Below are 15,463 nucleotides of genomic sequence, written 5' to 3' on the forward strand. Positions count from 1 at the left end.
TGCCGTGTTTCGTGTGAAGTGGGGGAATAAAGTGCTTTGTATACCCAAAATAATTTGATAATGCTTCTTTATTAATTTATGAGTGGGCTGGAGCATCGGCAAGGCATTGATTGTCATTCCCCAATGGGAAATGGTCGCTGAGCCACCTACCCGAGCCATTCCAGCCTGTACGGTGAAGGCAAATCCACAGATTTCAGCTAGGGAGCTCAAGCAGTTTTGACGTGCGGTGATGAATGGTCGGGAATATAGTTCCAAGGCGGGATGATGTGTGACTTGGAAAGCAACTTGTAGGAGGGGTGACTATAAGATTACTGCTGCTGTCCGTCAAGGCAGCTAAGATCTTGGTCTTAAAAGGTACAGTCAAGGAAGGCTTTCTTTTCCCCCTTTCATCCCTGTGGATGCTACTCGCTGCAGTGCGGTGCTGGGAGGAGTGTTCTGGCTGTTGGATGGGGTGTAAGTCAAACCTCAAGTTGATAGCTTTGTCGTGAATGGTGTGGGGCTTTTTTAGCGTTTGCCAGCCCCACTCACAGGCTTAAAAACTTCTAGGAAAAATCCCTGGTTTCCCTCGTTTCATTTTACAATAATTCGTATTTTTTTACGCTACAGTTTCCCTCGTGAATTACTTTGAAATGTATTAAGTATTGCACAATCATGCATTATTTAAAAATAAATATGACTTGGTTGGAGACGGAAGAAAAAGGGTTTTACTGGAAACAGGAAGCAGTGGGCTGGAGGTTGTCAGAATGTGCGTCAATTTCGCAGTAAGGCTTTTTTTTCCGCTGGGTGGCGAAAGCAAGGAGTGCGAGCGAGGGGAGGGGAGGGGGGGAAGAGACTGAGGACTGAGTCACTTCAGTCGGAGCCAGTCAGTGGCGAGGCTAGAGCTGTAACTCAATCCCCTCCAGTGCGCTCGCAGCTCCTCCTCACTCGGTCCCCGTCAGGAGCAGCAGCGGTAGCGCTATCGCCTCGGCAGCGACTACAACAACTGGCGAAGCTGCGGCTCCTCGGCGCCGCCAGAAGCTCCAGCCTCTTTCCCCCCTCCCCACCTTCCCTTCCCTCTCAATCCCGTCAAGGTTCAGGGACCACCAACTCTCAGTGCCCTTCTTCACCCTCCCCCCGTTACCCTGAAACCACAGCCACATCTACCCAAAATGAGAACATAAAGCCACTATTTATATAAAAAGCCTCAGCCTACCATTTTAAAATTATATTTTCAAAGTCCCTGTCTTCTATTTCCCTTCAAATTAATGGTGGTTATCGAGCCCTGAAAATTCTCAAGAGGTAAGTTTCTTTCGCTTATGTTATAAGATTTCATAGAATTTCTGGTATGCAATCTGCCTGGCGGAGTTAGATAGTCCACTTGGATGGTATGTATGAGCATTACTTGTCAAATATGGTGTTACAGTTTGCTTTAATGTGAAATAGCTGTGGAATGAGTGCATATTTATATCTTTAAATGTCTGCATATCTGTTTCTAAAAAATAACATTTATTTGTGTCTGGAACACAGTGAATGTAATTTTGTTCTTGTTCCAAAAAGTGCTTATTCAGTAGGTTCAGACTGTTCCTGCGAGTTGCTAGACAGAAAAAATATGTTGCCTTAGTAACCTGGAGTAGTAGGATGTCTGAGTTTATGCTGAGTGAAAGTACTGCACAGTATAGCAGAATTATATGCCCATACCTCACTGCTACCAGCGTTTCATTTCATACACGTTGGAGTGGATTTAATTTTACACACATGCACTGTCCTGATGACATTTTACTGAAAAGATCAGTGATTACTTTCTGCAATGCACATAATGTGGCCTCCTCAATTGGAAATGCATATTTTGAAGAATATATTGAATAAATTATATTGTTAATATGCTGTATTTCAGTAGTGTACATTTTCTTGTCAATTGAAAATGAGGCCTCTTGCTTCTCAAGTAATTAGTAAACAATAGTGATCATCTGATCTCTAACTAGGTACTCTGATCATTTTTCCAATAGTATCGTCACAGACATGCTTCTGATTGTGTAAGTTATGTGTTTTCTGCCTGTGTAATGCAGAGGTATTTGAAAGGTTGACTTCAAAGACGTTAATTAAGCTGCCTCAGTCAACAGTGATGGGAGATAATGATCAGTCTTGAAGAGACTAAGTTCCATGCTGTGTCTGCTCTTATGGCTGAATCAGTTCCACTGTGCAAATTAACAAATCACTGTGATTTTTTTCTCTCTGTCTCTTGAGTTCTCTTTTGCAGATTGGCTGGCTTGTTCTTTTTTTACTCTTGCAAATTTTTCTTTCCCCAAATACCCTAATCCACATCCAATACCATTTTGTTGTCTCAATCCCACATCCTTTACAGATTTTTTTTATTGAGGTGAGTTTGTTGTTTATTGTTACAGAGGGAGGTTTGATTGTCATACAGCAAAGATGTATGCTTCTGCACATCTTAAATTCACCTGCACAAAATTAAAGTTTTCCCAATTTGTCTTCTTGATTAGCTCAATCACACAAAAAATAAAAGTAGGAAATAATTAATGCGCTTTTCAGTTATAATTTTTTTAAAGAATAGCCCTTGATGCCTGGCTGAGGAAGTGAGGACTCTGAAATTAGAGGGAAGAGGAGGTTTACAGAGGCTTCAATAAAAAGATTTTGAAGCAAAATAGAGATTCAGGAAGAGTTCCAGAGTTTTGAAACAATTGCAATGGACTTTGTCACTAATGAAATGAGAGGTATGTAACAGATGAAGAAAGAGTTGGATGTGGTCCATGGATTTCAAAAAAAAAATTGGACACCTTTGGAGTTCAATTTGCCTTGTAGTTTTAAAGTTGCCTTTGGTACTTCCATTGTGGAAGTTGTGTGGAAGACTTTTGCTGCACAATTAGAAATCTTTGCTTGAATTGAATTGAAAATTACAGCAACTCTCCCAAGAGTTGAAATTCCTGGGAGAAAAGTTTGTGTTCTGAACTAACCTGACAAATCTTACCAACTCAGATCTGATTGGAGATTGCCTCAACTGGCCATGTTTAAGCCTATGAAGATGTGAATCTCAGTTGCATTCTTCCTTTCCACCCCCTCTTCCTTCTCGGACTCTTTCCTGGATTGTCTCTTTGGAATCACCCCCACCGTTCTAAGCCCTATACCCACAAGTGCTCTTGTTGACCCTTTGTAAAATGAAATCCTCCTCCAGCATTGGTGGTTTCCTGTGTTGCTTATTCATATGTGTATGTGTCTTTCCTTCTGCCTGTGTGAAGCATTTTTGTTTTTAAGGCTGCTGGACTTGGTGTGGTTTCTGGTAGTGCTTGGTGTCAGTAGCACTTCAGCAGAGTGACGGATGCACATTTATTGAGACTGACTTCAGATGTAATCTGTTCTAAATATAGTAAAATAAATGAACTGGGAAAGTATTTGCCCTTAAATATAGGGTAGTGGGTAGAACTCATGGTAGTTCTGAGATATGTTTGTGGCACCTTGTGAGAAACAGCTGTAATTACAGTTTGGCCTGACTAAATAATTAATCAGCAGTAGAACATGATAGTTATTAATCCCAAGAGCACTGTTCAATCTGTTTCAGTAGAGATACTGTGCATTCCTCAAACACCCTCCCACTCCTTTACTCTCCACCCAGCTCCTCCTTGCTTCTTGAATACCCTCTTCTTACAATCTCCATTGCACTTTTTTTTTAAAAAAAAGAAGCGATTTGGTTTCCTTCTAAATTTGGCCTTTTTCCTTCTCATTTGGCGCACACAGCTGGAGCGAGGAGGGTAGAAAGGAACTGAGGTCTCGTGCTGGTTGGTTCGAAGCCAGCTGCCTTAACAAGAGAGTCGTTTTGTTGTGCAGTAGGGACGAAAGTGTGCAGATTTTTTGGCAGAGATGGAGGGGAGGAAATCTGCTGACCATAACAATGGGAGGCGTAACATAAAGTTTCCTTTTAATTGCCTTTCACATTCTCTTCTGTGGCTATCTGTTCAGTTTTTTTTTGAAATTCATTAGAGTTTGGGTCAAGCTATTGGCTGCTTATTCTGGAATCTCATCCCATTTTTTTCAGAGGTTGTATGACATTCTAGCTGAACATTGTGTAACTTGCTACCATTTTCATGTTTAAGCTGTCCTTTTGCGGTAAGATGGTAAAGAAAATAGGAACTTTTTAATAAGTGGTATGGTGGTAATGTAATCCCACTAACGGTCCAGTGAACATAATTTATGGATGGACATACTTTATCCATTTTATTTTAAATGCAAGTTAAAAAGCCTGGTAATTAAAGTGACTGAGGGGAAGTTATCTGATAGTTTTGAAAACCCAAACATGGCTTAGTTAAAAGTCATCTATTGTCCTAGCCCACCTGGACTGCATACAATTCCAGGACCTATACTAATGTTGACTCCAAACAGCTTTAAGAAACTGGCATTATGTGACAAGATTGACATTATATAAGAGCAGCCCACTAATGATTAAAGATTACTTGCCAGTGGAAGGGAGCCACTATGAGCATAGATTCTGAGGTACAAGAAAGCTTTATATAAAGTAAGCACTTCTGGCTTTGTGAAGCACTGTTTTTAATTTGCTTTATAAATAAACATTAGGATGCATTTGGAGGGATCATGTCCCCCAATCTACTAGAATTCATCTGAGAGAGCCTGATTAACTTGAAAGCTGTGAGTCTAAAATATCTGTAGATGTACATTATTGTCCATATAGTTTTACAATTTCTTTTATTTCAATATTTATTAATGCACGAAACTCAAAGTCAGAAAAACTATCCAAAGTATTTCTGCGTTACATTAAATTCTTAAGGGGCTGAATCCTGGTCCTCCCCACTTTGTGTGGCTCAGCGTCTCACAGAAGTGTTCAAAGAATTCTTATTTTTTTAAAATTGCAATGTAGTTCTTGTATTGTGCATCATTTGCAGTTTTATTAAAACCACAGCGAATTTCCCAACCACTTCAGGTTTATGGTTCTGTAAATACGTTTACAGTAATTGAACATTTTGCCCTTGGCATGGTATGTTTGCAAGCCACTGTGCTTTTCCCATTGTGTTCTTTTGGATGAAAAATGTATGGTGGGTGCCATAAAGGCAGGTGATTTATGAAGCTATTTGAAGGTGGTAAACTATGAAGTTAATCATCTGACATACAGATTTTTTGTTTTTCTCTCTCCAGTAGTATCTTTCTCTACTACTTGAGAATCTTCTTGCAGATTAGCATTTATTTTTCTGACGCACGGTGCAGGTGCATATGGTGTAAAACCTATCATTCCTTTTGACCAATGATTTCAGTTAGGAGACCTGACAGCAAATGTATCAATGTCTGGCTGTGAGCTTCCATATGCATGGAGAAACAGGTTTATCTGCTTATATAGCCACACCTTCAGAAAGCTTCTGCAGCTGATAGAGTTTCAAAAAAGTGGAGCTGACCCTTCTGGACACCATGTTCAAATAAATACTTCTTAAGTTCCAATGTCTGATTAGACACTTGGGACACTAAAATGCCTTTGTAGATGAGAAATTTGTTCTCTGCAATTGACTGTGATGTTGTAACCCTTTCACTGTCGTACTGCCTTGTGCAATTAACAGACCAAGTATAATCCTAATGTTAAAGATGATAAAATCTGTAGATCCTGGAAATCCAAGCAACACACACAAATTGCTGGAGGAACTCAGCAGGCCAGGCAGCATCTATGGAAAAGAGTCAACAGTTTTGGGCAGAGTTCCTTCCATCAGGACTAAGTTCCTCCAGCATTTTCTGTGTGTTGCCAAAATTCTAATGTTAGACAGTTTGCAGGTTTCCTTTCTTGCCATAAATGTAAAGGTTTGGTTTCACATTTACAAATACATCTGATGACAGGGGCAGGTCCTCATTAACTACTTCACTTTTCTAATCTTAAAAGTGCATTTGTTGGCAGATTCTACCCCCTACTTGCATGCAGTTCATTTAAAGTGTATTTCGCAGTAGCTTTGTGCTTGTACTGTTTTCAGTGTAGTTTCTCCTGAGGTGTTTCTTCATAAGAACAAATTAAAGTGATAGAAATATTAAGACAGATGAGCAAGTGCTGGTTAAAGAGAAAGGTTTTAATTGGGGGTTGGGCTGAGAAGAGAAACTCCAAATCATAGGAGCCAGGCGGATGACAGTTTAAGTGTGAAAAGGAGAGATGAATAGAATGTGTGTACTGTATTATGGATCAGTTTCTTAATCGCTTTTCAGGATGGTAATCTGATGACTTTATTGCCCGATTAAATGAGAATTCCCTTTTTAAGGTTCTTTGTTTTCAAATCTTCCCACTCTGCTACCAATTCCCAACTCTAGCCTCTAGAAAATATAAACATCAGCAGAAGACATTAAAAGTTTCCATCAACCTGCTTCTAATGAAGCATGAAGGGAGAAATAAAGGGAAACGGTAAAGCTGTGCATCTTTATATAACATTTTCATAAGGATGTGAAATTTTGTATTTGAGGGGAACAGGTTTACTTTGGGGCAGAACAGAATCTTAAGTAAACAGCAATTGATCTACTTACTGGATTTGACCTTGTAGTCTAATGAATCCTGCTTGTTGAGGGTGCGACACAAGCAGGAACCTGTCCATGGCAAATTGTGTCAAGGAAAGAAGGGATGGGAAAATGAGGGGGATATAGAATCACATAAACTCAAGTTGATTTATGCTTAACTATACAAGCTTGCAATCTTGATTTGAGCTGCAGCTCATCTGAGGCACTACTCAAACAGAAGTAGCTTTCTGAATTCCAGTCGGGATATTAATGCAAATTATCATCAAAACCAAACAGGTGTTGCCTGAGCATTGGATAGAATCAGGTGGGGGGGAAATACAGAAAAGTGCATTAGCAGCTAAAAAAGATGGAAGTTTTAATTGTAATAATGCTGTTTAAAGGCCTTGTGTTTATGGGATGGGGTGGTAAGGTATTGGGAGAGAAGGCAAAAAGAACTATTCTAAAGTATGCTGTCACTGAGATGGGGTGCAAGTGGGTTTGTTAGAAGGAATGGTTAGATCTGAAGAGTGGGAAGGGTTGCTCTGTACTGCTCCCCATACACTCTGCCCCAGTAGAGGCAGGATTTTCACTTATTTACTTCCAATGTAGTTGGCATTTATGTTGATAGCACTTAGTATGGAAACCACGATGTATTTTAGAACTCAGTTAACTTCAGGCACTGTCATTTAGAATCCCAAGATTCATTTCTGTTTTGGACACTTGTGCAAGCAGATTTTCTTGACACTTCACATTGGGTTAGAGTTAATCAATTTTCTTTCCAATAAACTTCATAATCCAGTCATTTGTGAGGAGAGGTTTCTATTGCAGCCAGATGTTCTGTCTGCACATATGTGATGCCCCTGAGCTGATTAGTTTCAAGAGCAGGTTCCTTCAGGCTTTTGTTACACCTGCCCATTTTCATGAATAAGCAGTCACAGTAAAAGTTGAGGGGGGTCCCATAGAAAAATGTACACTTCTAGTGTAATAAGAAGAAAGCAGGAAAAGCGTCACTAAACTGCAGATACTGGAAATCTGAAGCAACACACCAGAACTGAGCACTGAGTTTTGGATGATGGTGCTAGAGGTGACTCTAGAGGCCTTCTCCTGTTTTCCGCAGTTGGATTCCTTGTAGGCTTGCTGCCTCAGTCAGCAATGCTGTCAGTTTTCCACCACCAGACATATTCCACACAGAACTGTACCTTGCTTTTCACCAGATCTGGTGATACTCAAAGCTGAAGTGGCTCCCTGAACTTAAAAAAAAAAGTGGGACAATGATCTCATTGGTGGAGCTGCCCAGAGATGGTCTTTAAATCATTTTTCTTCTTGATGAATTGATTTTTAAGGCCCACCCCATAGACTTTAACTACATAATCTAGCTAATGTTCAGTGCAGTGCTTGAGGTTTTGGCAGAGGAGTTGTCTGAAGCAACTTTACACCAGGACATTGTTTGACTGTTGCTGGCTAAATGTGCAAGGAGATTGCCACAAATTTTGGTTTAACTATAAAAAAAGATTTGTAGGTCGTCTATCTGATTGGTTGTATTTGGGATCTCTCTGTGCCATTTAGTGTTTGTTTACGTAGTTATGGATGGTTTCAAGACGCTAATTGGTTGTGCTGTGAGATATCTTGAGGATGTGATGCAGTTCATTATAAAAGCCAGTGCTCTTGCTGGAGCAGAAGTAGATCCCAGTTGGCCGTGGCTTTTTAAAAGCTGTACTGCTTTGTAATCTCCCTTGCTGGTGCCACCTCCCCCTCAATACAAAGGAAATTTCAAACCCATCTGGGTGCAATACTTGTAATACAGTGTTTCAGGCTGAGTGGGAGTTGCAGAGCCAACAGAAAATTCCTGTGGGTTCTCTCTGTTCCACTGTTTATTTTTACTAAAACAGACTGTTTAAATGGAGCCAAGGAACAGAATGTTCTTTGGCAGTCGAGTCAGGGTAGAAAGCAATTTTTTTGTCCAGAATTTGCTCTGTTAAAGATATTGCAATTTATTCCACCAGGGGGCGGTGTCTATGAAATAATTTATTCTGCTGATTTTGTAACTTGAGTTCTGAATTTAAACTGGGAAGCCTTCAGTTTTTAAAAAAAAGGATTTAGGCTTTGCAAATAGAAAATATGTTTTAGTATTTCAGTAATTATTGAGTAGTATTGTAAACATATTGTTTAATTAAGATTTCTTTGTTTACAGAATTCTTCATAGGGTATATGTAAAAGTACGTGAATGGTATATGTCATCATGCCACCATGTCATTCGTGCGCGTCTCACTAAAGAAATGAAGTGTACATGCTTTCTGTGTGTTCCTTTTAATTATTTTTATGTTTTGGAGTTACAAAACAGAAAATTGTGTATAGTTCTGGTAGCCAGTTATTTTCCACAGTGAGGTACCTACCGTATATGCCACAAGCTATAGAATCTGAAGCTATAGAATCTTGAATCTTGAATCTGTTTTGGATTAAAGCCAGGAAGGAAAAGACTGACTGCCAACATTACCAGAGGGAATTGCCCTATCCCAGTTGTAACTTAGTGTCAAATAAAACATGAAAATGTTAGCATTTCTTTGAGAGGGAAAGTGATACTCTGGAAAAAATATCCTATAGATAGGTCTACATTTTACTTTGATGCTCTGTCTTGCCTCCTGACTCCTAAGGTATTCTCTGTATAGAACAAGAGCAATGATTTAAATGCTTTAGGTTATTAGAAGGGTAGTGTCTTGTATTAAAATAGAGCAACAAATCCCATAGCAGGAGGCCTTGTAGTACAGTTAACATTTTAGTACCATCTTCCACTTCTCTTCAGTGATGAAAGAAATAGTGGTGTCATCAGCAACCATTCACCTTAATTCTGCTTACTGACAGTAATTTTGGTTTCCACCAAAACTATTTGGATTATTCTATTTTTCCATCATTGATTCTGACATAGAGTTGAAGAACAGGGAACAGGAAAGACTAACAGCACAAGTCAGCGTTTAACCAAGTACAGCACCAAGGGGCTTAATGGTAAAACTACTCTGGTGGTCAGTTTCACAATGCAGCAGTTGTAATCAAAGCCCATCATCAGTGCTGGTACAGCCAGTGTACTTTCAGGACAGCATCCTTGTTCCAAGTAGTGGTTCATTAATTTTCTTTGCATCATAAAGTTTAAAAATGGTGCTGCTTATTACTGATTTACAATTCTATACTGAATTTGTGATTCCTCTGACAGTGAGCATTCTCATGTTTGACCTCCTTAAAATTCAGATTTGGGCTGATAAATGGCAGGCCGAGTTTCCACCAAATTAGCCAAGTAGTGAATGTCTTTCAGCAAGACAGCTCACCGCTGTTTCTACCTGTCCTTCACCAGTGCAGTCCCACACTAATGCTCCTGTACATTTTGTTGGTACTTTTGAAGGAGCTCTCTTCCAATGAAGGATTGACGTAAGGCTCAATCAGCTATATCAATAAGGTGCAGCTTTCTTTAGCAGGTTGACGTACTTCCCCTGGTCATGACGAATGTTTATCCAACAACACAACCTTCCTTTAAAGTAGAAAATGAATGCTGTTTGGTCACTTCCTCACTGCATTGCATGTCAAAATTATCTGCCGTGTCTTCAAGTTCAAGATTCGTGTTAGTTGCGGTAAAGAAGTTTTTCTGATACACTATTCAAAATATCAGTTCGATGTTGGCTCAGCATCCCACTGCCTATTGCTTTCCAACTTTTTTTTTAAAAGAGGTTGGTAGTATTGTCTTAGTGTGAGGTTATTATTCGGTTAATTAATCCTTGATGTTGTACATTAACTCATTCCAATACATTTGTATCAATTCTGAGAAATTAAGATGAAAACCATATCTCGTAAATCCTGTAAAAGCAGTGGATTCCAATTAATTGGGGTACCTGCTTATTTGGGACAACTCTTAAAGAACAAAAACTAATCAAGAAAATTGCCAGGATTTCCTTCATTTACTATGCTGCTTAATTGGGGCAGGAGGCTGTTGCTGAACAGGTTCTAACTAGCGTCAGTAGCACGCACTTGAGTGGCTGTTAGACGCTATACCGTGCTTAGAGTCCCAGTTTTTAATAGTATCATTTGTGTGTAGTTTATTAAAAATAGTGAAAATGAAACAATTTTACTACTTCAAGTTAGAAGTTAGGATCTACGAGGAACTGGAAGATATCAACAGTCATCTTGAATGTTACAATGAAATTAAAGATTTGGAGGATACAATGGTGATAGCATTGTATGAAGGCAGTCCAGATCTGCTCTAGGTGTTTGTTCTGATTTGTTAATTGTGTATGCTGGATGAATTCTTCCATCAATAACTATTAGGAACTAATACACTTTTTGGAATAATACTGTAGTACTACTGGTATTGTTTTAATTTGTTCTATGTTTCAGTTAAACACACAATTTGATATGCAGTTTGTCTTTTTATGGCTTTTAGGGAACACCAGAGCAGTGGTCAGTGTTGTGCAGAAAGAGTTGGGGAGCATTACCAGGGAAGATTTTGAACATGGACTGCTCCAATTATCCAACACAGCTGGGGCCCATGTGGGTGCCCATGGCTACCCCTTGAGTTTGGAGAGAGTGGAAGAAGCCAAAGGAGGAATTGTTGAGGGTGAGGACCAATTTGCCAGCTGGAGGAGGGGAACTGGTTGGGTCTTGTCAAGAAAGACAAAAGTGTCTCAGAATTGGACATCCATGGTGAAAACGAAGCATTCAGGGCCAGGGAATTGAAAGTTGTTGAGGAAATCAGGAGCATGAGAAGTGTGGATGTAGGTGAGAAGGGACTGAAGCAAGGTGGGGAGGGGGTGCTAGAATAGAGTTGAGGTATGAAGACACAAGTTCAGTGGGGCAGGAGCAGGTAGAGACAATAGGCCTACCAGCACAGTCAGGGTTGTAGATCTTGGATAGGAGGTAGAAATGAGCAGTGCAGGGTAAAGGACCTATGAGTGTGGTGGCAGTGGATGGAAGATCTCCAGAATCGATGAGGTTAGTGATGAGTGGGAGACAGTGGATCGATGGTCCAGAGTGGTCTGTCTGTGTTGCTGCCTGATCTTCGCAAGGTAAAGGTTGCTCTGCCACACTACAACAGCGCCCCCTTTTGTCTGCAGGTTTGATGGTAAGGTTGGGATTGGTACGAGAAACACAAAATCGAAACTGCTCAATCTCTCTACTCGTACATCCAACATCTGGTGTATAGTCCTTGCATTCCATGTGGGAGAGAATTTTTGAGTTGACAGCAGATTTTGCAGTATCAGTTTTGCCCTGTAATTGCTTTTTATAAAATATGGATGCCCCAAAAATTGCAGACTCATTCATCCAGATCTTTATGGTTTAATATTCTGATATTGTGTTTGCATTAAGGCATAACGATGAGGCAGATCACCCTGTTCAATCTAGTCCTGTCTTTGTGACTGTGGAACCTGGCCAGCTGTTTGAGTGCAATTAACTCCCAGGTACTATTGTAAAACACCAAAGCAGCACTGTTCAGAGACTGCGAATCACATGCTCATACCGTATCTGTAATGACTGATCAGTGACAGTGAATTTTCCCGGTTGTCCCAGCCCTTGCGTTGCCAGGCAACAGCAAAGGCGGCCAGTAGCTGCATGATAACACGTATTGGAATAGTTCTGAGTATTTTGTCCGGCATTCCTAAGTGGGACGTCTATAACCAGTCAAGCACAAAATTCTAGTGATTAACCATTCTCACTGCCAGTGACAAATCAACTACAATGGTGAAGGAAAAGAATTATATTTGAAAAAAGTCTCTTTCACTACCAATACTCGACTGAATATTTTACAGTCAATAAGGTCCTTTTGAAATATGATCACTGTTGCAATTTTGGCAATATAGGCAGCTAATTGTGTACAGAGTGTTCCCATAAATTAGAAATGTGATTTTAAAAACTGGATTATGTTCAATAGGATTGGTTTGGGGGTTAAATATTATTCAGGACACTTGTCCAATGCTAAGTAGGCAGTTTAATCTTGTTCCATATTTCCTCATGTTTTAGGAGGTTATCTTGACCTTTCCAGCTCACAGTGCACTCACATTTCCCAATAATACTCCCCGTAGCTTCACGGACAGTTTCCAGTACCCACTTAACCCATATACAGGCTCAGGAACAGGCAGGATATGGAGGGATATTGACCATTGCAGGCAGAAGGGACCCTTTGGCCTGGCACCAACATCACAGGCCACAGGGCCTGTCCCTGTTCAGTGAACCAACCCACAGGCTTGTGAGAGGAAGTTGGAGCGGCTGTGGGGGGGGAGGGGCGGTCTCTATGTGTGTTGGGGGTTGAGGAGTGGGGCAGCCCCCCCCCCCCCCCCCCAGTGATACTGAGGACGATTCAGTCTGGGTTGCTGGACCTGTGAGGTTGCAGCACCCCCTGCCAAGTCACTCCTGCTTGAACCCACATTTTAAGAGTGCTACCAGTCAGCCAAAGTATATTGTTAGGTCACCATACACATATTAAATAGGTGTGGAATAGTCTGCACTATTTCCACCTAAACTGAACAAGATATTAACTTGTGTTTTTTTTTTGCCTAACCAAATGGATCCAGTTCTGAACAATTATTAATATTGTACAATTTCCAGTGATGATTGTAATGGACATAAGCGAAGGGTGTCTTAGTTTTTGCATTGTATTGTATCAATGCACTCATTGCTCCATAGAGCAGGTCATAATTAACACTGTTGAGAACAGGCATCACTATTGTCCAAAGTCGTGTGACATCAAAGTCAAATTCCCCAAGTGTTCATGTCCCATAGTTTTATCAGGCACACTTCCAAGATGTGTAAGCCGCTGGCCAAGTTTCCTCAGGATCCCCTCTTAGGCCTTAGAATTGCCACTTGCTCCATAAGGAGGAAAATTGTCACTTGGCTTTGCCATAGCATAAGTACTGACTGGTGTGAATGATCCTGAGATTAGTGTGTGCAAAGCATATGATACATTGGTGCAGCATTGTCTCTTGACATTCTCACTCAATGAGCCACTTCAGAAGTCTATTAATAATCTTAAGATCATTGACTTTCAAAGGAATATCATGTGTTTCATGAATATTGTGACATTCATATCACACTTTTATCACAGCTCCCTCTGAACACTTGCGGAGTCCTTTTCTCTCTGCCGTGATCGTCACATCATCAGTCGGCTCGTGTTTAATTTTGCTCGAGTTAAATTTTGTCACGTACACAGGGCATGAATCATAATGAGATCTTGCAGTAATAGCTGAGATGTGTTCCATTGACAGGCGTTTCCACCTACATGCTGCAAAGTTCACAGAATCACTGTGGTGGAGGGAATACAAATCATCTGGTTACGAGTGTACTCTACTGAGTCATGTGTAGTAAATTCCGGTCCCACAGTGACTCTTGAGTAAGCTGTTGTTGATGTGTACTTACTCTCAGATTACTCTGTGCACATTCAAGTTCCTGTAAAGTCCAGTATATATTTCCATGATATGACTTGGTACACTGCTAAACCTTCAACTTTGGATCAAATCTAAGACTTTCCTATCTTAACAGCACTGAGAAAATTTTCAGCATATAGACTACAATGTTTTAAGGAATTATCCCTTTCAGCTATTAAGTTACAGGTCTGTAATTTAGCTGAAATCAGTAAATCTGATTAAATGTGTGCTGATATCAAGAAGAGAAGGTGATTGTGGAAAGGCTGTAACCATTTGAGGTGAGTGAAGCTGCACGCCCCCCTGGCTTGGCCTGACTTCATTACATGATTAACTGTCAATGTGCTTTGAAGAAGGAAATGCATGCAGCAAAAACTCATAGCCTCAGACCTCCCACCCCTATCTTTGTGAAACACATCAACGCAACAACCTGATGCCAAAACAACTCGGACCTCAAAAAGCAGGCGGTTTAATTCTTGATTTATTCCCAGTCATTACTAAAGAGCTGATGGTGTAATTAATATAGATTGTAACAGAAAGACTGTGTGTATAAGATGTTGAGCAGCATTGATCGTGTGGATAGTCAGAGGCTTTTTCCCAGGGCCAGAATGGCTAGCATGAGAGGACACAGTTTTAAGGTGCTTGGAAGTAGATACAGAGGAGATGTCAGGGGTAAGTGTTTTTACACAGAGAGTGGTGTGTGTGTGTGTGGAATTGGATGCTGGCAACGGTGGTGGAGGCAGATGCGATCGGGTCTTTTAAGAGACTCCTGGATCGGTATGTGGAGCTCAGAAATATAAAGGACTGTAGGTAACCCTAGGTAATTTCTGAGGTAAGGACATGTTCGGCACAGCTTTGTGGGCCGAAGGGCCTGTATTGTGTTGTAGGTTTTCTATGTTTCTATAAATATTGAGTAATATTGCAATTGGCTGGGAGCTGAAGTGAGATTCTATTTCTATTTAATAACATCTTTACAATGCTGTTTTGCAAAGGTATCATCTGAACCTTTAGCCTGGCTGATTTTTATCATGTTATCTGGCTTTTCTTTATAGGACATTGCTGTGGGTAAATGAGATGCAGCATTCCATTGCTACAAAAATTTCAGAATACTTGGCGAGGAAAACACACTGCCACATCCAAAACCATTAACAAAAAAGCTAAAAAAACACACATTCCCTGTGACTTGATGCCTGATGAGAGAACAAAAATCACAGATGTGGTCCATGACTGATCTCCATGGTTAGAACACTGGAGCTGTTTTCACCATCTTTTTGACTGATAGTCTTAAAATAAGTTTGAGAACATTTCCCATTCTTACAAGGAGGGAACAGTTAGATCAATCAATGTACCCCACCCACTGCTCCTCTAATTTCAGCTTCCCCATCTGACTATAGAACATGGAACTTCGTGGCTGTACCTAAGCTCTTTACTCAGCTATCAGGCAAATTAGGGGATGTAAATGAAAAGGTTAAAATGTAATTTTTCTTATGTTAGGATTGAGGAATTTGCTGAATAATATTGAAATCTAATGGCATGTTGTCAATAGGAATTTTCTTTCGTCAAATAAATAGCATCTTGCCAGAATATGTAGGCATTTAAAAATTAAT

General features: G+C 40.3%; 1 protein-coding gene across 3 annotated transcripts in view; it reads left to right on the forward strand.

Moving 5' to 3' along the window:
* The first annotated feature begins 228 nt into the window (after positions 1-228).
* Positions 229-15,463, forward strand: part of csrnp1b (cysteine-serine-rich nuclear protein 1b) — a 29,536-nt gene continuing 14,301 nt past the window's right edge. Inside the window, exon 1 of one of the 3 annotated variants that reach the window (XM_073048834.1) lies at positions 229-354. The gene's annotated coding sequence lies outside the window, so the exon portion shown is untranslated. Of the gene's footprint in view, positions 355-431; positions 454-810; positions 1,279-15,463 lie in introns of those variants that run through there. The other 2 variants (XM_073048825.1, XM_073048816.1) reach the window with 2 other exon arrangements.

The sequence above is a fragment of the Hemitrygon akajei genome, chromosome 1 (assembly GCF_048418815.1).
Source record: "Hemitrygon akajei chromosome 1, sHemAka1.3, whole genome shotgun sequence".
Lineage (NCBI taxonomy): Eukaryota > Metazoa > Chordata > Chondrichthyes > Myliobatiformes > Dasyatidae > Hemitrygon > Hemitrygon akajei.